The sequence below is a fragment of the Xiphophorus hellerii genome, chromosome 15 (genome assembly GCF_003331165.1).
Source record: "Xiphophorus hellerii strain 12219 chromosome 15, Xiphophorus_hellerii-4.1, whole genome shotgun sequence".
In the NCBI taxonomy this organism is placed as follows: domain Eukaryota; kingdom Metazoa; phylum Chordata; class Actinopteri; order Cyprinodontiformes; family Poeciliidae; genus Xiphophorus; species Xiphophorus hellerii.
Window position 1 is genome coordinate 9,547,207 of NC_045686.1, and position 27,347 is coordinate 9,574,553.

Genomic DNA, 27,347 nt, shown 5'->3' on the forward strand with positions numbered 1-27,347 from the left:
ACCCATAATCAGCATCAAGGTTAAAAAGAACAGCTAGAGTACTCTATTAACCGAGTACTCTAAAAGTCAACAGCTATCAGCAGGATCTTGTTGCTAAAAAGTGTTTTATGAACATAAGGGGTTCTAGTTTCCCAAATAAAACCCTGACTGACATTTTATGGACTGACGAAAGACAGAGCGTTCTGGATGTAGAAGATTTCATCAGCTTACCTCCAAATGCTGAATTAATGCTACAATAAGTGAACAGTGGTTGGTTCTTCAATTTATTTTTGTTTGTTTGGAATGAAAAAACCATTTCCTTTTTTAAACAACCTAATGTTTTTTTTTTCCCTCACTTTCTCCAAAGTGATGACACATTTGTTAACATTTTCTTCTTGATTTGATTTGGAATGCAAAGTGCAGCATTGCCAATGTGTTTGCATGGAGGGAAATAAAAGCTGCTGTAAGGATTTTCAATTTATCTCACAGCTTGGATTCAAAACACAAATACATCCTCTTTCGTATTATTTATACGGTTTAAATAGGCAAACTATTCCTACTTGCAAGAATAACATTCTTTTTCAAAATAAGGTCATTGCTTGATACAAGAATGGCATCTTGCCAAATTAATTATTTGATCGTTTCTCTCTTTTTTTCTAGTTAATAGCTGCAGCATCATTGTTATTTGTAATTAAAATATTCAGCAGAAAAAAAACCCTTGATTTGTTTAGATTTAAATGCAAACGCCTCATGTATCAGGACTGTTCGTCTAACATAAGAATTAACCATCTCTTCAGTTCTGACTTTATAGTCTAATCAACGATGCCTTTATCACAGTGAGCCCTGTGCCAGTACTGGCAGTAATTCGCTCATGTCTGTTGCAGTCTACAGAATTAGGCTCTCGCTTCATGTCGCTCCAACATATTTGAATGGGAGCTGTGATTGATAGAGACTGAGAACAGGGGAGATAGGGAGGAGGAGAGAGGGAGGAGGGGGAGGTGTTTAAGCCTATCCGGAGGAAGAAGCAACTGGCCAAGAAGCCTCAGCAATTACACTTGCCAAAGCGGTTCCATTTGGCCAACAGGCTTCGCTTTCAGGATTCACGATCCTGAATGCGAACTCACGTATTTTGCAAACGAGTTTGGAGCAGCCGTCGCTCGGCGTGTTGGGATTGGGATTCTCTTTAACTTCACAGCGGACAGGCAGCAGTTTTTCTTTTTTTTTTTTTTCTCCCCCTGTTGTACCGGCGTTTTCAGCGCCTCCACGCAGCGGATTTACAAAGCCACCTTGCGTGGAGCCGGAGATGAGATTCAGGACCCTGGACAGAGAGTGAGCATCCCGGGAACCCTGGACAGCGACTCGCCGTTCTCTGGAGGTAAGAGCGGAGTTCAACAGCGGCTTTTCGCCTCTCCATGTTCAGGGTAGCAAGAAAAGGTGGGATAGAAATTGACACAAAATCACTCTTTACCATTCTAAAAGGATATGACACAAATTAAGATCAATATGGCACTTGACATAATTATCAGAAAGTCCAGTTTACGTGAAGTTTGACGCTTAAGCGCTTGGTCATTTATTTAGCAGCTCTTTCACTTTCGACCATCCTTATTCTGACTCCTCTTGTCGCTTTTTTTAGGTCCCACATTCGTATATTTTTGGTCCATTCATGAGATTATTAACGTGAGACATCAAGTGGTCACGAAACACGTTTTGAAACAAGTAAAAATAAGGTTTTATCTCTGCTTTGATAAACGGCGAGCTTCCGTTTGCTCTCGTCAGCTTTATTTAAGGCAGCTGGCTCGAGAGGCAGCGCGTGCCCAAGCAGCATCTGCTCGTGCCTCAGGTCCGCGCGCGAGACAGAAGAGCGAAAAAAAAAAAGAAAGAAAAAAAATCAGCCCATCCACCGTTAGCACGCGCACACGCACGCCGCTTATAATCCATACGACCCCCGTGGATCTCACTTCACCGTATTTCAGATTGACTGCTCGATAATGACGCTCACCCCGCTTCACCCTGCGCATTCAATTTCAACTATTGAGATAGAGAGGTTGAATTTCTTGCCCACATATATGAGCTGTCATGCCACCTGCCATGTCCCAACCCTTGTCAAACTAAGGTTAATGAGCAGGTGATTTTGCTGGACCACGCAACTGACAGGTTTGAGTCCACATGCTCAGAGCTATAGAGTGAAACATATTAATCATTTCGGAGCGATGCGATTTAAAACAACAACAAAAAAACAAGGATGTGTAGTTGGATACATTCTAACTGTCTCTTTGGGTTTCAGTTCTAGGCAGATGAGAACCTGGCACTAAAATAGCCTTAAATAGAAATAGATGTATAGCGATATTTGAAAATAAATAAATAAATTGCTTCTTAGCTAATGGAAATGCACCAATCAATCTCCCAGTTATCTGTTGATTGGCTCTGATCAGTAATCAGCCAATCAAATGTTTTTTAAGCTATATTGATCTATTCATTAAATGCACAAAAGAATGTGCCATTATTTCCAGTGTAAAAATGCAAAAACCTGCATTGTTTCTGATGGTGCTAGAAATATAAAGTCAGGTAAAGGTTAAGGATATCACCATGTTTGCGGGTGATGGATTAGAGCAAATCAAGATACAATCAGCTGGGTTTTTACTGACAGATTTTCTTTTTGCCAACTGGTACAGCTAAGAATTGGAACACCATGACAAAAATATGTGCAGTTTCGAAATGTAATTTTTTAAAATTGCGTATGTTTCGACAACAGTAACCAACCCATGATTTACAAGTGGGCTTAGTTTTGGCTTAGGAACACAACAAAACAATTAGTCATTAAGTAGAGCACTAGAACAGTATGTCATATATTAGCAAGTGTTTCAAAGGATTTATTCAGTTTATACTTCTGTAATCCTAGCAGAGCATTAGCTGGTGCTTGGATTAACCATGTCACCTTTGAATGTCCAGACTGGTGCTTGAAATTGATGTGGCCACCCAGCATCCTTTTTTTTGCCTTCTTTAATATGGCTTACTCAGCTCTCATGCTCCAGTTCTTTAAAAGAATTTAAAAATAATAATTCTCAAAATGTAAAGCTATGTCAGCCAAACTCTGAATAAGGAGTGACCCCCATGCGGCTTTCCCTGAGGCGGTCTGACAGGCTCTTATAGCTTTAAGCACACACACACACACACACACAAGCACCCACGCACACACCCACACACACACACACGCACACCCCCATCCATATTCAGACCATGTTAACCCACTGTGATGTGAGCCCCAGTTTGATTTTAATGATGTTCATTAAGATTTTGATTACACTTAATATTGGATAACTCTCGGCACTGCGTCTGATATTCTGGCTCAGACGTTGAGTGAAAAGAACTTAGTGGAAGGAAGCAAGAAGAGTGAATCTCAGCATGACTGTTGCTACGGCCCTCACACTCCGCCGTCCTTGAAGGAAAGAAATCACATATCAGCATGTCAGTTTTTTTATTCTCTGGGATATTAAGCTCTGGGCACCACTGGATAGATTGCTGCTGTATATCAGCAGAATGATGAAGTAAATGCAAATTAATCCTTCACGCTCAATTTATTATCTAATAAACAGACTGTGAATTTGAATCTGAGCAGTGCCCCTACAGAGGGCAGGACCTACAGCTGCTTGTTACCTTTGTGTAAACTGTCTTTGTCTTGTTAGAAAATGAAGCGGTCAGGGATGGATGGAGAGCGATGGCAGGCTCGACCCAGGGCTTTTTACAGTATCTCACATCATCTCATTGCCAGTTTAGCAGTCATTTGCCACCCAGTGGGGTACCTCTTCAGTGGCGCACTGTCTCAAACCATGCCTTATTGAGAAACATGGCACAGTGCGTAGCCTGAGGGACAGCACTTACCAGCCGGCCTTGGTATCCAGGACACAGCAAGCTGATGGGCTTTCGCTTTGGATTTTTTTGCATTACACAAATTGCAGGCCAGGTTGCTTTCCATGAGTGTGCACTTTACATGCTCTTTGCATGGCAAATTGTGTTACTGCATGCCTGGAATATCATTTATGGGTCTCTTAAAGTCTAACACCCTTTGCTAGAAATGCAATTAAATTCAATATTGCTATAAATACATGACAGGCGGATTTGAACAGAAAGAGAGTAGGCAGTGGCGGTGAACGCCCACTCAGCCACCCTCCTTTCCCCGGATTTCCCAATCATCCCAGGCCAATGAAAATCCTCCCCTCCTCTCCACACCCCGCCGCATAGTGAGTTGGTCAATTTGAGTGATCAACAGAAGGCAGTGTGGTAGGCGCTGACTGTCGCAGGGGATATTAGGGCACGGTGAGCTGCACTAATAAAAAAGAAAAAAAAAAATCTGCATTTCTGAAACAGTCAGTGTCATTACTCTGTGTGGTTCTACAGCTCCCTTCGGCACAGTTAGAAACGAGAGAAATGAGAGTGCTTGTTCCTGGACTATGGCGTGCTATCCTAAGCTACATGTTACTGTGCTGCTGTTTGCATCTGATTCAGCTCATCCCATCAGTTCTCACTGGCTGGTTCCCCCATTTAAACTTACTGTGCTCCAGAGGGCTACAATATCACTGACATAATGGGATCTACTCCGATCAATAGCCAAATGGCATGGTAAATCGATAGCCACCACGCTGAACAATAACATGGCCCAGGTACGGGTGTACTGCAGCCTTTCCATGCAAATTGCAAAACCCTGCATAAGCATTCATAATCCTGGTTGTCACATTTTGTCACAAACACAAACATCAATGTTGTTATTGGGGATTTTATGTGATAGACCAACATAAACCAAGGCATATTTGTGAAGTGGAAGAAAAATGTTCCAAGTTTGTCCATCAGCTTTGTGCATAAAAATCTGAAAAGTGTGAAATGAAAATGTTTTTTATCCTCCTATATTCCAATACCCCTAAATCCAGTGCAAGTAAACCATTTATAATAGATTCCATCTGTGTATAATGGGGTTGTGTATTTTTCAGATCTGGTCTATAAGGAAGATTTGATGAATTATAGGAGAAACCAGCTTAACAAAAGCTATATAGAGGACACAGCAAACATGTGCTTTGGTTAAATGAGAGAAAAATTAAACTTTTTGACCTAAAAGCAAAACTAACACTGCATATCACTCTCAACACATCATCCCCCGATGCAACAGGTTTTTGCAGCGTCATGTGATGGTGGTGTTCTCCAGCAGGGACAGGGGAGATTCTCAGAGTTATTCAGAAGATATTTGTGGTTAAAGGCAGGGCAGTCCCGAAGGAAAGCCGATTGGTGTCTGCAGAAGGCTTGAGACTGAAGTGGAGGTTCAACTTCCAGCAGAACAAGAACATTCTATAAACAACCAGAACCTACAAGAGAATGGTTCTGTCCCCCCCCCCCCCCCCCCCCCCCCCCCTGTTAGGTGTTCTTACTGGGACACATGAAATCTGAAATATAAAAATGCATAATGTAGCATTTTACATGTGTCATTGTGAATATGTTGCTTTTATTTTGGAAATTGAACTCAAGGTCATACATTTAGTTCCTAGTAAGAGTACTATTGTGGTCCTTCAGCAATGCACTTATATGTACAGGGTCTGCACCGATAAACACAGAAATGCTGCTGTAAAGATTTTCTATACATTGTTTACAAAAAAGGATTAATACAAAATGTAGAGCTTTTAAGTTGGACATGAACTCATATTTATTTACAAAAGCTAACTTGGTGTGCCCAGCTTGTGAAAAACAACCAAGTTTGTTTTCAGGAAAAACAGATTAAATTGTCAGATTGAAACTACTCTGAAATTGAAGAATGCTAATTTTTATGTTACTTTAAAAAAACAATATGTCAGTTCCCTATTTTGTCTTTTTTAATGTTCATTTACAGATAACTTTTCCAAAATAAATTACATAAAATGTGGACAAGTTGCATATTTTGGAGGATATTTGATTAAATTGAAGCACGGTAGGTCTTAATCTGTCTTTTAACTTAAATACACTAGATGTATCTTTTCAACATTTTATGTCCTAATCACTGTCATTGAAAAATGGAATCAAAATTTGATGAAAAAAGCCTTTTGACATTCTAGTCACTCGGGTGAAGCATGTTATAGACATATACTTTAAAATGTCAGTATTTATAGTTTCACATAAAGTCACAGCAAACTATACTTAAGTTTGAGACAACAAAATGTGAAACAGATTATGGGATGAGTACTTTTGAAAGGCACAGTACGTAAAAAATATACTCCTTAATTATGGATCAAAAATACCAACCTCATTAATGAGCTATGTATTATGGATTGCTGTATGATCTATGCTAATGTCAGCACAGCAGTTTCATTAATAGTAAAAAAAGAAAAGAATTGGCACCAGTTTGCAGTACTGCTCTCCTCGTTTGCTCTAATCATCACCCAGCCTCTTCTCAAAAAACACAGAGCTCCAAAAAATAAAGTTAAAACTGAAAGCTTGAATATTAAACAGAGTAAAACCTATAAGTAAACAGGCATAATTAGTTTGGCTCTCTTGAAAAACCACTCCTTGATACATTTCTACACTAACCAGTGGTTTACAAAATCAGGCATGGAAGCCGTATTCGAACATTCAATTAAGGGTTTGTTTGCTTTCCCTCAAGAGCCAGAAAATTCCCTGGGTTTTCAAGTGTTAATCAAGCTTTTCATCCGTGCCTTGCATAGAGAACCCGCCGATAAGACAGGACATTTTGTGGCCAACAAGGCACGCTGTATCCAAGATGAAACAACTGCTTTATCACATTTGACATTTCAGAATGAAACCTTTTTAAATTATCTGTGTGTTTGAAATCTTTTGCTGACAGCCTTCCGTACAAAAAGAAAGACTACAAATGGAAAGAATAGCAATTGAAAAAGTAGCTGCAGCGGTCTAGGACAGCTGCAGAGCCTAATATTTGTGGAGCATAAAATTGCCCTGAAAATTGCAGATGAGACATTCTTCTGTTTACACGCAGCATCAAAAAATGTGATTTGATTCTACTTTTAGGAGAAAATATTTTAAAAACACTCAAAAAACCTTGTGACATTGACATTTCTAAATAATTAATTCAAAATGCTGGGTTTTGACTTGACTATTCTTTCATGGGAATATCTTTTGTTTAAATAATTCAGTCGATAGGCTGGCTGGACATTTAGGGTCTAAGGTGAATCTCCTCCTTATTGCCAAGTCATTGGCACTCTCACAGGTTTTCCTCCCAGATTGTTCTGAAATTAACTTCATCCAACTTCAAAAACTCTGACCAGCATTGTTGTTTCACTAAGCGTCCCCACAGCATGCTGCTGCCACCAGCACATTGGAGATGGTTTGTTAATGGTAATGTGCATATTTGCTTTTTGGATGAAGGACCGTACTGTGCTCTGTGAAATGCTCATAGACTGGTGTGTAATTTTTTTTTTGCTGGTTTACTCACAAGTTCCCACCAGACTTTTGATGCTTGTATTCATGAAAAACATTTGACAACCATTTAGCATTTTTTCTTCTTCCACTTCAAAATTATGTTTTTAGTCGCACAAAAAATAATAATTACAAGGGAAGTTTGTTTGCAGTGTGACAAAATGTGAAAAAAAAGAAACATTTTATTTTTACCTTAGAAAGACACCTTATTTTCTTCCTACTAGCTCAGAAAACCGACTTCAGATTGTTGACAAGGAAAAGAAAAACAATAGGCGCAGTAGCAGCAGAGGTTCCATCTTGTCTTGGATACAAGCAGACATGTGTGGCATGTCATCATCAAAAATGTCACAGCGTATACAGTTACCAGCTGCTGGTGCTTTTCACAACACGCACACACCTACGATCGTACATCCTCCCATGAACTCACCCACACCAGTCACACACACACACACACAATGTCAGGACCCACACTAAAAAACGTGCTGCAAACATAGTGCAGTTGTGCATGCATGTAGCAGTGAAATATTGGCGCCATTGCAGCCCTTCGGGCATGCAGTTATCGGGGATACAGAAGTGATGTGAAATCAATCAGCTCAAGTGGAGTGGCTTGGTCAGATGTGGAGAGTCTTGTCCTTTGCACATGCATGCCTGAATGCGTTGAATGCGTGCAGTTCACTGCTCAGCCAGTGAATCAAACATACATTTTCTGTCCGATGATGTGTTTATGCAAGACAGAGCAGAAATATCCTCTTATCTAGTCCACCTTTTTCCATGTGTTAAATCCCAAGTTTTTTCCCCTACATTCTGCCTTTTGGTATCTATATTGCTGCACAGTTTTGGAGCAGCAATGCAGTGCTAAAGCCAACAGATCTGTTACATCTCTATATCAACCTCATATCTAATTCATGCACCTTATTGTAGCTGTGCAGCCGTGTTTATGCTCTCAAAAGCTGGGCCCCGTACAAAAATGAACAGAGCAAAGTAATGTACTGTAGCTGGAGGCTCTGGTGGTGTCCATAAACATTAATATCCCACATTATCCCACAGGGACGTTTTCCTTTGTAATGATTTTATAAGTCAGATTGTACAACCTGTTTTTATATTTTCATGCGGTGTTCTCTATGGCTTCTTCTCCTTGGAGGGAAAGTGGGAACAGAGAGTGTGGGGCTCCTTTCACATTTCTCAAAGCTCTCGCAGGAAACAGCTTACACCACGCACAACCCTGCCTGCTTAAATGCCTGGACTGTCAGCATAACACGGATTCACATTAATCTGTCAGCGAGTGTGTGCGGCTGATACAAATGCATTTGTGCACTTATTCGCTCCCATGCATAGAGAGTAATTCACAGCGGTGCGCCTGCTTCTGATATGTAGACAGAAAAATTAGCAGCACGGCAAGCTGATGTTAGGGTTTTTGTTATTTTCATGCGCTTCTTTTATCAATGCAAAGTAAGCACAACCTCACCAGATGGTCAGTGTGTGCATAATTGTGCATTTGTGTATCCTGTGCATGAGAATATTTCCTTGTGATTTACCTGAAAGTGTGAGAGGGAATAGAATTGAGCATCTGTCTGACAGAGGGTGTGATAGCTCGTGGTGTTCTGAGCTTTGATGAGCGCATGGAAGCATAACGTGTGTATATCAGAGTTTAGTAGTGTGACAGTGGATGTTTGTGCATGTAGGATGAAGCTGAGAGAACTATCTGTGTCTTTTAGATGTCAACTGAGGACTTTACAGCTTCTGGTTCAGGAAACCCTGAATGACTAAGGAGTTAGCAGTTCCTGACCAAACACTCAGCATCTGTCATTTTATTCAGGTGGGATATTAGCACTGCTATACAGATGCAGCTGTAGCTGACAGCTCTCTGTATAGTTCCAACTTATAACCATCTATATGCCCAGAAATGATAATAGTACTTCTAAATATGAGAATTTTCTCTCAGCGGCTTTACACATCATCCAATAGAAACATTAAAAAAAGCTTAGCTTAGTTCCGTCATAAAATTGTTCTGTACCATATAAGCCAGCCTGCTAACCCAATTTAATAAGTACCGAAAGACTAATTAATGATTGTGAAACATATTATTAAAATTAAAGATGAAAATGAATAATTTGTCTTTGGCACCCCATGGATTTCAGGAACTAAATAATAATATTAACATAACCAGGTCTCTGTCTGCATGCATTTTGCACTTACTACAGGTATGAATTCAGGAGTTTTAACTGGCAAACATTAAGGAAATTATGAGTAACCAGTCATTGAAGTACAGAAACATTTATAACGTCCTTTGTACCACAGGCAGGTAGAGATACGGTAATGGTGGCATGATAGATGGGACACTAATTTCTTAATGTCTGGTCATGGGAGGTGATTGCTGCTATGACTGGAACACAGGATGTTACAACATGGTCGATCACATACTTACATGTAAGACCATGTGCTCTTTACCTGTTGGTGTTTTGACAAACATGAAAAAGGACAACAGATCCCAGGACAACAGGGATATTTAAATATTTTCTAAAAAACGTTCTGGGTAATTAGAAAGGCAATGTTAGTTTTTATGACTGATGCGCTAGGCTGGATAAAACAAAGTTGGCATGCAAGGGTGTTAACATGTACAGCTATTACCATTTAATGAAATAACAGCAATGATGAATAGCAAAAATATAAAAGAAAATCAAAGTGCTCGGCACTAATGTGATGTAATGCCCAGTTTGTTTGTTAGTGGGCTGTGAAGGACAGGTTTCTCCCAGTCCACTTGTCTCAGTCATGCTTTTGAAATGTGGGGGGAACAGAAAACTTTCCTACAGCAAGGCAACAGTGCTACCAACACTGATCCATTTTATCTTTCCATTGAAGCATAACCAGTTTATAGTTAGCATTTCTAAATTATGTTTGAAACAAAATGACTACTTTAAAACCTTCCTGAATATGAAAACCCGAAAAACTCAGATGTGTGTTTTTTGTGCTAATTTTCTTAAACCTTTTTGTTTTTTGAAAATGTGCATTTTTACATTTCAAGCTCAGAAACGTTAAGCATAGTGATTAATCATGATTAATCGGAGTGCTAGACAATAATTAATCATATAAAAAAATTTTATTGATTGTAATTCAAAAATAAATATACAGTTGTGCTTTATGCTCTTTTTTTTGCATCAGCACATTGTTTTCAGTTTTGTATCCATTCTACATAATTTATTGAATATGGCACTTTCAAGTTGAAACAAATCTGAAAAAAATGAACCTTTTTATGAAAGTTTGTTCACACAGGCAATTTAATTCTACCACTTTGCCCAGACTGCAGAATATGTCTTCTGCATGCCTTAAATCATGGCAACGTACATAAGCTGTCAGTGATCTACACGATCTTTGCTGCAAGCCCTGCTGCTTCACTACTCAACTGAATCCTGTGCCTTCACATGCTCTCATTACTCCTTTTTGCATAGAAAGTGTGAAGCACCCTCTTCACCAAGCATCCATGTGTGGAGTGCTTCAGTGTGTCCAATGTTAGCTGATCAAGTATTCCATAAGCACTGGCTAAATAATGAACATAAAGAAATATAATTTTTTAAAAATCAAAACATTTGGACCACTTACACTTACTAATGAAGTTGCATATCACAATGGTTCAACAGGTTGATGACGGTATTTATTTTTATAGAATTTCTCTCTAGGCTTAAAGCTCCTTCAGTTTGTTTTCTCTAAAGAAAAACATCAAATTAATTTTTCCAAGAAGTTTTTGGCAATTATAAGCTTTGTGGTTCTGGGAAACTAACAATGGAAAATCAGGAGGCTTGAGTTTGACCAAAATGTGAAAGAAAGTGTTTATGTAAAGAAACACATTGGACAAGCTACCTCTTCAGTGAACTTTTGCAGGTTGTTGTAGGAGGTTATCATTTAAAAGTAAATAACAGACTGCATGTGGTAGAAAATTAGATTACATTGCTTATTTGTAGAGAATAAGAAAGGAAGACATTTAAAAAAAAAATTTAACAAATAAAAATACAAAATGGCTGTTAAAGTGACTATTTTAATACACCAAAATAATATTCAGTGGGTCCAGTTGCCTTCATATGTCAGCTAATTTATCCAACATGCTGTAAATTCAGCCTTCAAAAGGTTTGTTAGCAAACACAGGGGACAAACAGCATCAAGACCAACAAATATAAGACAGGCCAAAAGTAAAGTTGAGGAGAAGCTTGAAGCAGTGCAAAGTCTTAAAAATACCCAGCACTTCAAATGATCTCAAAGCAAAAGCAAGGTTCAATCCATGATCTGAAAATGTTGTGAATATGGCACAATTGATAGACCTGGCAAGGTTAGCATTGATCAGAGAAAAAGCCAAGAGGCCAACGGTTACTATGGAGGAGCTGCATTGATCTACACTTAAGGTGGTTGACTCTCTCACCAGGACGACTATTACTCATTCACTTTAAAAATCTAGGCTTTTTGGAAGAGTGGTAGATTGAAAGAAAAGCTGAAAAAGTCAAAGTTACGGTTCATCAGAGGGCATTTAAAGTAAACAGGAAATGTTTGTCTCTGATGAGATTAGAGTTTATCTTTCCGCCTTCATGCAAAACGCAGAGATTGGCATGTATCAAAACTTGCACGTGAATCTAAAAAACACCACCTCCACTGTGAAACCGTGTTGGGAGCATCTTTGTGTGGAAATGTTTTTCTGTAGCTGGATGGGAAAGTTGCTCAGAGATCACGGAGAGTGGGATAGAGAACACTGCAAGAGTAAGGAAGGATGCAAAAAAAAAACTTTAGTTGACGAGAGGTTCACCTTCCAGTTAACTGGCAAACAGAGATGAAAATCCCTTAGATGAAGAGATCCTCAAGAAAAACTTTTTCCCCTCATCATAAATTCTGCATGCTTATAATCACAGCTTTACAAATGTCTGATTTAAAGGTTTACACAAATATAAAGATGTGAATAAGTGTTGGGATGTTGTTCTGGTGTGCTACTGGCGTGTGAGTGACAGTTCTGTTTATTTCCTGGTCCCAGGCTGGCAAACTAGACTTGGCCCTCTGGCGGACTCATCTGTATGCTGTCATCCCAGTTAAGCAGCAAGAGTGTATGAGATCATTTAGAAAACTAGCTGATCTGACAAGCAGCCAGGCGCAGCTCGCGGTAAACAATCTGAGTGTGTCTATCTTATGGTGACCCAGAGTGTGTCGCGGGGTTGTGTGTGTATTCAAACAATTATGCTCACCTTTTGTCTGTCTGTACCGCTATATGCTTCTTACCCACTACGATGCTGAATGGCTTTTTGTTCATTTACATGTGATAATTTCACCTAGCTGGAAGATACATGCCTTAATTGTGCTGAAAGTATCCTCCAGTCCTCTTTGTCTTTTCCTTCTTAGCACAAAATGTGGTCGGGTGTCTTTGCTTTATAGTCAGTGTAATGCATATCTTTATAGCTACATTGTCGATAATCTAATATATTAAGAATGAGGAAAAAATAAATCAGAATAATTAATGCATAATTTTTGAGAGGGTCATTCTTTAAGGAGCCTTGTATGATATATCAAATGGAAAGAGCTGTAAACCCCAAGTCAGAGTCAGCAACCAAAATAAACATTTTCTTATCAAATCCATCTAGTGCAGCTCTAATTTTTGTGGGTAAGAAATGCAAATCTGTAAATTACTGCATGGATGTTGGATAATTGACTTTCAATCTTTAAATGAAGTCATTTAAGTGACCTTAAAAAATTGGTCTCTCCAAATTGTGTGTGCATGATTGATTGTCCTGTATGTCTCTGTGTTACCCTTCAATGGACACCCCATCAGGGAGTACCTTGCCTCTCACCAAGTAACCACAGAAGATAGGAACCAGAAAACCCAAGTTCTTGCAAGCATAAGCAAAAACAGACTATGGATGGATAACTTGGACAAACAAAAATAATGCAGTCATGATACCTTTGATGGTACACTCACCTTGGCATGACTCTGATAATTTTACATCCCTGCCTCAAAGCAAATAAACACTAGACTTTGATAGGGAGCTGTTTGCAGTAAAAACTCTGAGCTTGATTATTAGACTAAGTTAAAGCTGTTCCTGTAATAAACCGTGTTTATACAACCCTGTGTAAGAACTGGTGGTGCTGTGCAGGTGTGATTGTGTGTAATCACAGTTTCCTCTGTTTTCTTGTAATTAAGTCAGCACCCATGCTTCCTCTAAGCGCCATGTGCGCTACAGAAACTCCCATGATTTAATTACGGCACAAACACACACACATACACGCAGAGAACATCAGCCAACTGTCCGTGTCTCATTCTCCTGCGGATTCCCGTAGGGTTTGTCACCCGTAGGCCTTTGCCAGCCCCCAAAATACACTGCCCTGGTGAGGGTACAGGGAAGCAATGACCATGGTAAGGTGCTGACCCCCATATATGGGGGCCACCTGACCCCTTCTGTTGGACATTATTACCACCGGGTTGTAAGCTACAGCCCAGTAGGCGGAACTATTGTGTTCATCATCACTGATACAGATCAATCCCGACAAGGGGAAAGGGCAAACAGCCTCTGCCAGGTTGAAGTCACGACTGCTGGACTGATAAGTCCAAAGTGACTGCTGGTATTTGTTGCTGGGGGGATAAATTCAGCTCCAAATCACTGAGACTGAGCCATGAAAGGCAGGGGAAGCTGCTGCTGTGTCACTGCCTCTGAGCAGTGGATGGGGAGTCTGGAGATACGGGGAGTCCTTTTCACCCTGACCTCCTCCCTCCACTGTTGTTGTTACTGCTTTTCCCCTATCTCTGCTTACCTCACCTTCTTTTCTCTCTTCATCCCATTCGTCTTTTCCAGCAGTGTTTAAACACCAACAGGCAGTAATCCAAGGACACACACAAACACTCATGAGTGATATACTCTCACGTGTACCTCTTTGTTTTCGGCGTGGGGGCTTAAACACAAAAGACTTTTTTTTTATCTTTCTCTTCTTCCCCTATACAGCCCAAGCGAGCATGTGGGTAATCATGAGAATGTTTATACATGCAAACTCTCAATAGGAATGGATTAGTGTTTGTCTACATAAAAATGTGTTGGATTTTTTTCTTTTCCTCGTTTTCTGTGCTGGCTTGTCTCTCAACTCAGCACGGGACTAATAGGCATTCTGCAAGCCACTGTACTCTGCAATTAGGCAAAAAAAAAAAAAAGATAAACAAAGATGAAGCAGTTCACGCTTTGCCCATCACAAAGCCCACCAACAAAGTCAAATGCAATTATCATCACAGCAATGTATGTCAGCAGGTAGCGGCCTGCCAATCTGCCAAACAGATTGAAACACAACAAACAAAAGCAGAAAGACTTATTAAAAGCCCACATAGGTTGTTTATGTAGGTGTTGTTGCTGGAACCAAAGCTAAGGTAGTTGTTGGTGCTTCATCTTAGTCCACCGGGGGCTAGTGCCCATAATTTTATGTTGGTGCCAGAACCAGGCACTGTAACTGAAAGGCTCTATCATCTATTCAGAGCTGGTTGCAAAGTCCAAAGAGATGGCTCGAGGAATAAAAGAAAAGATCATGAATTGTTTGCTTTTTTCGCCTTTGACTTTCTATCTCACCTTCATCTCTCACAGCTCAGAATTTTCTCATTTCAGGCTACTTCTGCCTTGAAAATGTTTACACTTAATGAAACCCAGCCAGCCCGCTCCCTGAAGCCTGGTGCCTTTGAGCATTATTCTTAGCCTCAGCAGATCAATATCAACTATGTTCCCTGTCCGTCTGTTCGCAATCATTAAAACTTTGTAGTAATGAATTTTTTTTCTGCCTCTAAACCTCTACGGAGTTGTGCAAATGTCTGAGTCTTCCAGTAGGCTTTTCTCTTGACTGCCATATATCTTTTAAATCTCTCACCAATAATTGAAGCGTGACGGTAATGAAATGCTCACATTCCCAATCACAGCAGTCACTCAGAGTGATGTAACTTGCTGGAAATCCAAAGAAGCGGCTGAAAACTTACTAGGAGCCTCGAGTTGCATCACTGCAAAAGGCAGGCAGACCACATATTGTGTTGGTCAAGCAAGAGCTCATCTGCCACAGTGTTTACATCAGAACTGGTCAAGAGGAGTTAAGAGGGTGAATCAGAGGCTGACCGACGCTTTGCATCACCGAGCTCTGCGAGTTTTACAATTTCTCTGTCAAAAGCCGTGAAGTGCTACAAGCTGACACTTCTGCACAGGGATACATGTGGGTCTGCTCTGTGTTTTTAGCATACCGACAGCAATTCCACTTGTGAAAAATCAGGAGTCTGCATTTATGAACTGCACAAAATCTAAATAAAGCAACAGGCAACATGATGGCACTTTAAAATTCGACCATACTATATTAGCACAATCTGTACTTTCCTAATGTAGGACCAAGTGAATTAAACCACAATCATTCTGACTAATACTTCTTTATTATGTGTTATTGAATTTAAATGGAATCCTTTAAATTTCTTATTCCATAATTACCAAATTCTCATGTTTGATATGATCCTGGTAAGAAATTACTTTATTTCTTATCTAACCAGAGAATATACAAACCACCACACTATTGCCCCCTTTTGACTTTGTACTCTGTGGAATAGTGTGGTTCAACGGGGCTGATAGTATGAATATGCTACACCATATGAAATACATTTACTGAAGATTCAGTTAGGGTAGCTTTATTGTATAGATCTGTGTTTTTCAACCCTGGTTATCAAGGCACAGTCCTGCAAGTTTTAGTTTCCCTATAAGCAATTGATGGCTGATAAAAATACTTTTTCTGATTTACAATCACCTGAATCAGGCTAAAACAAGGAATGATCTAAGACATCTGTTGCACTGGGCCAGAAGGACCAGGGATAGGAGACACTGCTACAGAGAAAAATAATGCTGTTCAGTTGCCACCTGTAAACCTTTGGATATTTCCTGAGGTGATATTGCAGGAGCTACACAGCCAAGTGCATAAATCTCACAGAGTTAACATGAAAGCAAGCAAGGTGAAGCAACATACTTTAGGAGAAACTCAATATAGAAGAGTTAAGTTATCAATTGATGACAAGGAAACTAAAAGGATAAAGTGGGTGATTGAATTTAACACACTCTGGACAACCAACCCACTGGCTCTAGAATATATTATTTGCCTTTCGCAGCTGCTGGAGTCACAGCACAGTCACAAAGTGCTGCTTGAGCTGGATAAAAAAAATAAAATAAAATATAACATTTCACCTGTAAGAGTTGTTGCCTATGGTACTTCTGGCATTACCATGAACATTTTTGTCCAGACATTTTCCCAGTAGCCCTGCTTCAACTTATGGTACAATAAAGGATTTCTTTACTGATCAAATTCACGAGGTAATACATATCCAGCAGTTTTGTGGTCTCTTATTAAAGAGCATAAAAGCAAGCAGTCAATGAGATGCTGATAAAGTGTTTAGAAACACACAAAAGGTGACCTTGAAGATACTCATTCCTGTATGGTGGCAGATATTTCTCTTATCTCACTGTGCTCTTGAGATTGTCCAAATGCAATGTTTGAATATAAAGCAGATATGATTAAAAGAACTAAAATATTTTGTATTGTAAAATTGTATTGCTTTTTAAAACGAATGAGGTTTCTGTGAAAAATAAAGCACAGTAAACTGAATTTTATTATGTGATTTCTGTGCTAAGAATATTTAATTGCATTGGACAAGTTGATGGAAAACCAATCCAATTGGTCTTTGTATGATAGTTTGGGCCAAACATATATGGACTAACACCCCAATTCCTTACTACTACATTATTGGGTGATTTCTGTGAGTTGTGAAAGCTGGATCCGAATGATGAAGAGAATGGAGTGAGTCATAGTGATGAAGAACAGATGGCGGAGAGAGCCAGAGAGATGAACACCGCGATGAATCTTTGACCAGCCAACCCACATGATGCAGAAATTGTGCCTATTCAGACTAATCAACCCTGGATCCACTTGGTTAAAATTAGTGCTGTTATTTTTATTTACAATATTCTTTAATTTAATTCAATATAGCTTTAAAAATTGCTAATTTTTCAAATACGAATTGCAAAGAAAGGTACTGCTAAACTTCCTGCACCTGTGCTGCGGTAAAATCAGCTGGTGACTCCTTGGAGAGACAATCTTTAGGCCAATTTGAACAAATGTTATGCAGAGACTCTCTGCCCATTGAACTGAGGAGCAGAACGTTGAGAAACTACAGGTCAAGGGACCCTGTCTGGTTCACTGAGAGAAGACACAATGAGACCCAAGGCTGAGAGTAAAGTGTCTTATTAAATGATCTCAGACACTTTTATGGCATCATAACCTGTCAGACCTTCAAGGTTTTCCTCTGATGAACTGTTAATTTCTTTTCCAAACTTTTCTTAAAGTTAAATCAGGTTTTCAAAAAACAAAAAAACAAAAGCAAAACAGAAACCAAGATGCAAAAGGTAAATTGGAAAGATAGTAAAGAAATTCACACTGTGGTTTGTGGTGTACAAGATTTTCTTTTTAAAGAATTGGGGGTAAATGTCCTGTTTAGGGTGGATTCTTGTCCATGGCCACTTGAAAAACGGAACTAGACAACTGGAACTGGACAATCCTGTATAATCTTGTTTTCAAGATTTTTGTTTAACTTCTTCTAAACTACAGACAATGAACTAATTCCACTTTTAACTCAAGTTTTGACCCTCCCAATTAGGGAAGCAGTGTCTATTCCGATCATGTAGCCTTTAAGGTTGCTGGGTCTCTTATGTAAATTTCTCTGTACAAATAGTCAACCCATCCTTAATTCCACACACGTACATTCTTCATGATTATTGTGCAACCAGAGCACAGCCCTGTTTTACCTCTCCTTCAAACTGTGTGGACAGCAGTGGTTTCCACACAATCAATGTGTGTTTTCTTTGCAGCTCCATCTCTTTCAAATTAGGATATTTCCTTGTGTTTTCCTGAAGGAATTCACCGAAAGGTCAAGTTGACTGTTCTCCCATTAAGGTCTCGGTGCACTCATAAAGACTGTGGTCACTGTCGGGATTAATCTGGACCTAGTATTTACATGTGACAAAAACACGCCAGCGACTGATGACATGAGGGATTTTGGGAACTGTGAGATGTTGGCCTGCGCGTTCCTTATTCAACCCACTCCGACAGACTACTGGAGTAATCACCTCATGCTTCATCTGAGCTTTCCGATGGGATAAATGATCGCTATAAAACACAGGGAAACAAATTAACCACCGGTGTCAAGATTTTAATGGCTCCAATTAGTCAACTCTTTGGGGAATGCGAATTATTGAGAATGATTGCATGCCACTTCCAATCAGCAAATTCCACCCACTTTGTGGCAAATAAAACTAATATATAGAAGAGTTTCTACACATGTCTTACAGGCCTAACATTTCTGTAACTGGCTTTGATTAAGTGAAGTGAACTCAGTCTGAGAGCGGTGTGTTCAATCAGGCAGACTTTGCAAATTCTCAGCTTTTCCGTCCTCGTACTGAAAAATAATCGCAAACACATATTTTTTCTCTTATATGCAATCATTGGCTGAGTATCCTACAAAAAGCAAACCGAAAGGGAACCCAATATTTCATCCTTAAAACTTGTTATTACTTCTGCTATTGGAATGCCTTCTAAAAGATACGAGAGTTGGGATCTGAATGCAAATCTGTCATGAGCTCCAGAATGATTTAAGTAATTTAATTTTAGATAGTCATTCACTGGGAATATTGTTTGTTGGTAACAAATAATACATACATTTAATGATAAACAGAAGTTGATTCGATTTTTCAGGGTTAGAGAACCGTATTTATGTATACCAATGTCTTAAAAAGCCATGGTTTCAAAATGGCATATTTTTCCTGTTGTCTAAAGTCCTTTCATGTGATGCCAGAAAAAGTGCTTGAAAGACCGGAATAGGGAAGCAATGTAGGACCTGTTGCTGCATACTGCTGGTCAGCTGAATGGAATAGACTGGTGCACTTATTTTTTTACCTACAAGAAAGACAAAGTTGGTTGTTTGAACTTATTTCGCATTTTGCCAAAAGCAGCCATGGTGTGGAAACTAAAAGGGAACACAAATCACCAGTGACAAGTCGATTGCCACCTTAATTACATAGAATTTTGAACTCAAGCCAAGGATAGTCTTATCAGAATTTCTGTTTAATCAGCTCTGATGTGTTTGACTAAAACAGGTTTGAAAAGATTTACCAGGAAACATACTTTTGAGCATCGGCTACATACTAGATGCAGCAGATGTGGGTTGCTTAAATAATTGGGGTGGTGCAGTTTTTGCTTTAAAACGCACTTCCGCCAGTTTGCATTTCCCTTAAAGGAGTACCACATATCCTTGTCAAAGGAATGCTGTTTTAAGCCAACTGTGTGAAAGATAATGACATATCGCTTAAAAAGCAAATTTAGGATAGCCTCTGTAATTTTTCAGCTAAACTTTGTTAATGCAGGATATCAAAAATGGTACAGGAGACAGAGTCTTGCAATGCTCAGAGCCCTTCCTCCTCCTGCATATCTAACAGTGATCTTGGAAAGAGTGAAAGGACGCTCCAATGACATCCTCAGCTCCCCTCACTATTCTGAGCAAAGACCTCTCACATGTCATATTGCAGTTGAAGTACCATGCTGATACACACTCTCCACCACAATGTTGTAAATTGTGAGGAGGCTTGGGTGTGATGCTTGTTTTAGTTTCCTCAGAAAGTACAGGTTCTGCTCAGCCCATTTTATGACTAAGAAATACCATAATACAGCAAAAATGTGTTTTTTAACTCTTAAGTTTTCATATTGTGAATATTTCACACTAGGCCATTCCTAGTATAGAAGCCATATTGGTCTTAATCTTATTTATAAAATGTAATTTTTAAAGTCCTTTTTTGTTGTCAGCCTGACAGCAACAGATACGCATGGGTTTTAAAGAATCTTTTTAGGTTTTAAGATAATCCTGAGTTTATTTTTCTCCAGTTGAAATGTTTATTTCTAAAAATGAGATAAAAGTTTCTAAGACATACTGTTTTTTATTCTATAGCTCAATGGTATTACCCAACTTCTGACCCCATGTAGTTAGATCATGCACAGCAGAATGAGGTTTATTTGGCATTTGTACATGGTTTTTAAAATAATCCAAAAGTTTTATCCAAAATGAAAAAAAAGTGCTCTTTAGTAGTTTCACTGACTACTTTCAGCATTTCCCACAGTGTTAAAGCTAAATGACACATTTAGCACCCTCATTAATATGAGAAATGTAAACAGGCTTTCAGTTGGGTGCAGTTATTCTTTTTTCTGGTATGCCCTTTTATTCATGTTTTCTTATTTACAAATATAACAAAAACTGTGCTGCTTAGGAATAGCAATTTGCTCTTTGTGCCAGTCGCATAATGATGGCAAGACAGTGCTTAAATACAGGCAAAAATACATCAATTAGATTAAAATGGTGAACTCTAAAATCTTTGAATCCACAGCACAGGAAAAAAAAACAAGAGAACCTCAAACGTAGTGGGTTGGAAACCATGGGATTTGAAGCTGGAAGTATAAATACTCAGAACGTGACTGTTGAACAAGTAGCAGGCGTGCTGATTGTTGATTAAGAACAGGTGTTGGAAGTTACAAACTGAAACAGTAGGCACAATCTAATGGAAGTGAATATACAAAAAAATACTCAGCATAATGAAAACCAAGAAAACACTCTAAACAACGAAACATGTCCAATAGTTGTTCATATTAAAGTCTGAATAATCACTGCAATAACTAGTCACTGACCGTGCATCTGATGGCTCATAAATAGAGAAAAAAATGCAAAAGGAATTATAAACTCCGATTAATAGAAGAAAACAAAGGCCTTACCAAATAAGCAGCAGGAATTTAGGTGAGACGCATGCAAGAATTAAGAGTGATGATTAAGCAATTATAAGACAAAGACCAAATGATCGCTATATTGGTTACACAATCTATCTTTCTGGCCTGTGACGCTGTGTCATTTCTTAATTTCACCAGTTTAGACACGCTGTAATTATTGAGCAAATCAAAAGCAGATGGAATATATGAAAAATCTATTTTTGCAAAATATGTGAAATAATGTCCCCTATTTACAGAAGATATTGCATGTTAAAGAACCCCCAAATAAATGTCTGTTCTCTATAAAGAATCAGCTAACACTGGAGGTATGGAAATAGCTGGGGCTGCAGAGAATCTGCTTGAGCCTTCCTATTGATTCTCATAAAATATGTCCGCCCACATCAGGTCTTAAGGCTAAATCTCGGCTAAGACTCTCACCTTGTGATCTCCTTGCAAGCAGTTGCTCCTCCATCCTTTCACTTTTACCCCACCTTGGTTTATAGAGCTCAACGCAACATGAAACAGAGGGCAGACGAGGGCCCCATCTCGTCTCAGAAAGGCCCCCACAGATCGTTTTGAAGAACAAAGAAGGATCACAAAGGGTGAAAAGTCCCTCCTGACTGACAGATAGCAAGTGTGCGTAAACATAATAAACATAATATACATAATAATATGTATAATAAACATAATAAGCCGAATATGAGTTTTGCGCGTGATAACTTGTGCTTGTGTCTGACAGTGTTGATATACTGTATTTACACACGAGCTAGAGACTTGTCAGGTCTGAGCTGAGCTATAAAGAAACAAAACAGAAGAAAGAGACTTAAAAGTGAACCACCGGTGCTGGTGAAGGTGGACGGCTGCGCGCCAGTGATAGAATGCTTGTGTCACTCATCGTCTTTCTGCTCACGGCTGCGGTTAATTATTCACCCGGGTTGTGCTGCGGAGATGAACTGAGGGGCTCTGGGATAAAGGCACTGGAGGAGGAAGATGAAATTATAAAATCCTAATGACGGAACTCTGGCTGAATGGTAATTTCTTAAATTGATTTTGAAGAGGTGCCCAGAAAGAACCAGCATGAGACACACGGAGAGGGAGGATTCCCTCTTCGCTCCCTCTGTTGTATTATATTTCTCTTATGCTGGACCTGTTCCAGCCTTCTTAACCTCTGGCCTAACCTCCCTTTTTAACCCGTGCTCGAGCTACACATTTACATGTCTGCACTTTTGTACCCAGCACTTACACTTAACCTCAACAACCCCCATCTATTTATCCTTTGTTCACACATGTCTAAATCAATGTGGCTACCTTATTAACTGAAACACAGTTTTGTTTCTCAATTACATATCAAAATCAGATTTCCACCGACCCACGTCTTCCCTGCATAAACCGCCTGCTGGTTTTTTAATGATCCATCCGACTCATTTTTTTGTAAATTAGTTATTCAAAAACATCTATATTTGATACTTGATTGTTAACGGAACAAAACCTCTATATTGATTATGATTTAGATATTTCCCCAAAGACCTCAATAATGACAGATGGTAGGTTGATGCACAGATGCAGCTAAATAAGCTAGATTATCAATGAAAAATGAAAACTCCACAAAGTTCATCAGCAGAGGGAAGCAAGAAGTGTCCTAATGCTTACTGGAACTTTTCTGTTTTTGGAGGTTACAAAACACAATAGACCAATACCAGTAAAAATCAGGATTCCCCAAATCGTCACTTACTTTGGAAACTTTAAAATGGACCTCAAGCAACTTGGATTCTGTGCCTCTTCTTTTAGTCTCTGTCCCTTAATTTTCAAAACAAAAGGTAACACAAATATCTAGAAACAGTACTTTGGACCAGCAGCCTTTATTCTCTTTAACAAATATAAAAAAGTATAAGTTATAATAATACTTTTAAGTTTAAGGACCATAAACTTATTTTTTTTTTACATTTATTACATAAACCAAGTCAATGACAAATGTACAATTCATACCACAGTGATGTCTGAATGTAGAGGAGATTTTTAATATAAGAGATTTGGCTCCCTATCCAGGGTATGCTTCTGTCAAAGAGTGGCACAAATGGTAACAAAAGAAAATGAACTGAGAAAAAGTTAATTTTCTATAGATTTTTGGGATGTCAATTTCTACATTGGATGTCTGAAAATTAAACAAAACAACAAAAGTCACACAAAGACAGGAATGCAAGCAAGGTCCTCAGCAAGAATCGAACTAGAATAAAATCTGGTGGAAAACTAACCCTCCCCTACCCTACCTAACCCTAACCCCTTTTCTGGAAGCACTTAGCAATACAGCCAGCTATGTCAACAATGTGATTCCAAACCACAACTTCAGATTTGGTGTAAATTAGCCAACAGATATTGAGCAGTTCAGCTTTAGTAATTCTGTTTTTCCTTTTCTGCTTATTTCTAGACTGACATTGTTGTAGAAAGTCTAGTATAGCAGTGGAAAATATTTTTGATTGTCCTATGTGGCCTTTTGTTTTCCAAATATTGCAGTGGATGTTTGCAAGGAATAGCATAGCAAAGAGCTCATTTATGCAATAGCTGATGGCTTCTGTTCATGCATCCTTCTACAAGATACAGTACGATTTCCATTTATATACAGGCAAGAGTTACACAGGCCTTATGGTTTTATATGATAATCACAAGCTCCAGGCAAAAGAAGGAACGTCCACAAATAAAATTGTGCCTGTTGTTAAGAGTCAAGCCTTAGGTGCACTGCGATAAAATCCAAACCCAGTTCATTTATGAGGTTGAATACACTCAAGCATTATTAATGGTAAATGAATCGTGACTTGGTTTAAAACTTCAGTAAATCTGTGCCTGCGCTGCCTGGTCAGTGGATGACATTTCACTCGTTCACACTCTGAATACAATTAAAGTTTGCCCCTGGAACCCTAGTAGCCTTATTGAATTTCATTGCAGCTAATGAGATGGTTTTCTTCCAACATTCATGCAGCCAGATTCAAAACTCTGACAGCACTTAAGCATATTTGAAGTAATTCAGTTAGTTAATTCTGAATGGGCTTCAACATTTATCAGTAAATTATGCAAGATGTAATAGTCAAAGATAGTAACACTAATAATACGTTAGCTGACCCAAATGCATGGCTCAAATGCTCATGTGCATTCATGCATAAGTTTCTTTAGCTCTGCTTAGCCCCCTATACTCGGTGCATGTTGTGCTTTAATGACCTTTTTGTTTTAAGTAGTGGTGGGTCTCGATTAAAATTTTTAATCGCATTAACTGCAGGGTCTATAATTAATCAGAATTAACCACATTTTAATCAAAAGCTATATAACGTCAACATAAAGAGCATGTTCTGTTTAAAAATACGGCTAAATCATTGACTCAACAGAGCTCCACAACAAAGATATTCATTGTTTTTAATCTGTTATTTAGGTTACTCAACCAACATTGAGGCAAAGTGCTATTTTATCTATTTAGCTTTTAAGTGTTTCAGGAACCTTGATAAATGTGGAGGCTGTTATTAGCGTTTGGGGCGTCTGTGCTTTCTGCACCACGTTTTGCGCTGAGATGGTATTTCAGGCTAACTCATTTTTGCAAAACTTGAAAACAATAATAGTCTTTCATTTTTGAAGCATAAAATAATCCCCAGTGGGAGAGTCAAGTGGCCGCATCATCCATCACTGTTTGCAGATGTTGCTAGTGCATCAGACTTATGTTTGGTACAAAGGTTTCGGCTGGATCCTTTATATGTAAAAAAGACAAAAAAAAAGTGATTAATTGCAAGGAAAAAAATTAACATATTAAAATCTATATAAATAATAATTCAAATTAAGTGTTGTCTGATGCTAGTTCTAAGATATTACATCGTGTTTGTCTGTCACATAAAATCCTAATAAAAGTCACTAAACGTTGTGGTTCCAGTGTAACAAAATGAGAAAATGTTCCAGTGGTATGAATACCAAGCACAGTAAAATCACAAAAAGCTCACCATTTTATCTTTTTCAAAATTCTTTCCCTTTTCCTTTAAACTATCTCTCCCACTTTTTCCATTTCTACTCGTCCTGTGTGACACATTGCCATCCTGGCCAGGCCTGTTACGCTATTATGCCTACAGTGGGCAGAGGAGAGCAAAAAGGCACGGTGATTGACGGAGATAAGGCCTCTAATTAAGGCAGTGATTGGGGGGTTCTGGTGGGGGCTTAGCTTTCTGGCAGGCAGAGACAGAAGAAACAGAGACACATCGAGGGCGCCCAACCCCGCAGCAATTAGACACACATCTGCTATCAGCAATCAGCTTGCTGTCCCTGGAATAGGGAGACTTTCTGCAGCAACTTGCCTGTCAATGTCATTCTTTGTCCCTTTTCCCTTCACTTGAACAACCTGTTTGCGAGCCCCCATGATAGATTGACGAGATACTGGTTGGGCTATGAAGTCAGACATGCTGTGAAAAAGGAGGATTCTTGTGCAGTTTCATGGCAGATGCAAAAGGACTACTAAACCACAGCTTAGACTGCTCTCTGCACACCCATGCAGAACTAAGATGCATCTCATGTTAGCTGCTCTAAAGTATGGATAAACAAACTCAAACATATTGCAGCACATAAATGGGATTAATGTGCATGCAAACAAAGAAGAACAAAAAGCCCCGCTTGAATTGCCTTATATACACAAACCTGACATATCATTAGCATGCACAATCCTGTCTCGGTTCCCCTGCGGCAGGCTTTGAATTTACAGTGTGAGAGCACAATCAGCCTGTGGAGGTTTTACAGTCAGGGGGTAAATGTCATCATCTCTGCACCAAGTTTTATGACTCTAATCTGGCTTGCTAATACACACCCCGCACCCACATGCATGTCCAAAAAGGAATAATAGTGCATTATGACACACAAGAGCATACATCATTGGAGTTCTTTGCATCTGGAGTGTGGTGGCAGATCGAGTCAATTTATGGGCCGATATGTCTACAGCCTAATTCTAAATATGGGGGAGCCGTCATTTGAATAATCTACGCCAAGAGAGAGGAAGGCTAAGGGATATTTAACATGATGAATAAGCACAAGCCATACAAGTAGTCTTAAATTAAAATCGCTTTGCAACAGGAGAGAGGGATGACACCGGGGATAGAGCAAGTTCATGCTTTTGGAAGAGAAAATACAAAGAATAGACACTCCAGGAGAGAGAACGAGAGGAGGGGCCAGTTACTCACAGTCCTTTACTAAAGAGATTTCTCAACAGAGTTATCCACTGAAAAGGCAAATTAGTTTAGGACCAGGCATAATCCATGTCCGTGAAAGCGGCTACAAGAGTTTTTCCCAGCAGGAAACCTGGTTTTCATTACAACCCTGATCTTAAGTACTATTCTCAAGACTGAGGAGAGAGAGGTTCACCTCAGAAACAAAGGAGCTTGGCTTTAGCAAGTTCTATGAAACATGGCGGTGGGTTCTTAAATTAAATGCATTTTTATTTTGTTATGAAGTAAATAGACCACAACAAAAAGAGGGTATTGTTTTACTGGGGAAATGCCCCTGATTATTTAAAAAAATTATAAGAAATATAAAACAAGTACCATAATATATGCAAGGTTCTAAGAACTTCAGGCAGAAAGCTGTGTAGCAGTGCGGTTATTCTGTTTTTCATTTTGCACTATTATTTACCTGATGGCAGCAGTCTAAAAACTTCATAGAAAGGAAATGAGGAATCAATGGGGGAAAAAAAACTTGTTCCTTCAATGTCACAGCCCTAGACAAAGGGCTGTAACATTTCAGTGACCTTCACAGCTTCTTTCACTATCCTCTCCTGGGCCGTCTTGTTTGCTATATTGAAATTGGAGCAACACGCCAAGATACAGTACCTCAGAACCTCTCACAGTAGATCTATGGACAACTATGATGATGCAAGTAGGGAATGATGTTTCGGTATTTTCAGAAAGAGCAATTTCTGTTATACACGTTTCACAAACCCAGTGGTGTTCTTGGGTAAGGTAAGGTTACCAGAGATCTACAATACTTTAAGGAGTTTGTGGTTATTTACTCTCTACTACATGACTCGCAAGGCTAAAGAGTGTGTGTTTTACTTCTAGAAGGCAATGATCTCCTATGGTGTGTTTTAGTTTGTAAGACATGCCTTTTTAAAGATCTTTTCAAGCAATTCTGCTGAG

The 27,347-nt window shown here is 39.1% G+C and overlaps 1 protein-coding gene across 1 annotated transcript in view; it reads left to right on the forward strand.

The window, feature by feature from the left end:
• The first annotated feature begins 967 nt into the window (after positions 1 to 967).
• tmem121ab (transmembrane protein 121Ab) overlaps positions 968 to 27,347 on the forward strand; it is a 57,974-nt gene continuing 31,594 nt past the window's right edge. Inside the window, exon 1 of the mRNA XM_032586251.1 lies at positions 968 to 1,354. The gene's annotated coding sequence lies outside the window, so the exon portion shown is untranslated. The remainder of the gene's footprint in view (positions 1,355 to 27,347) is intronic.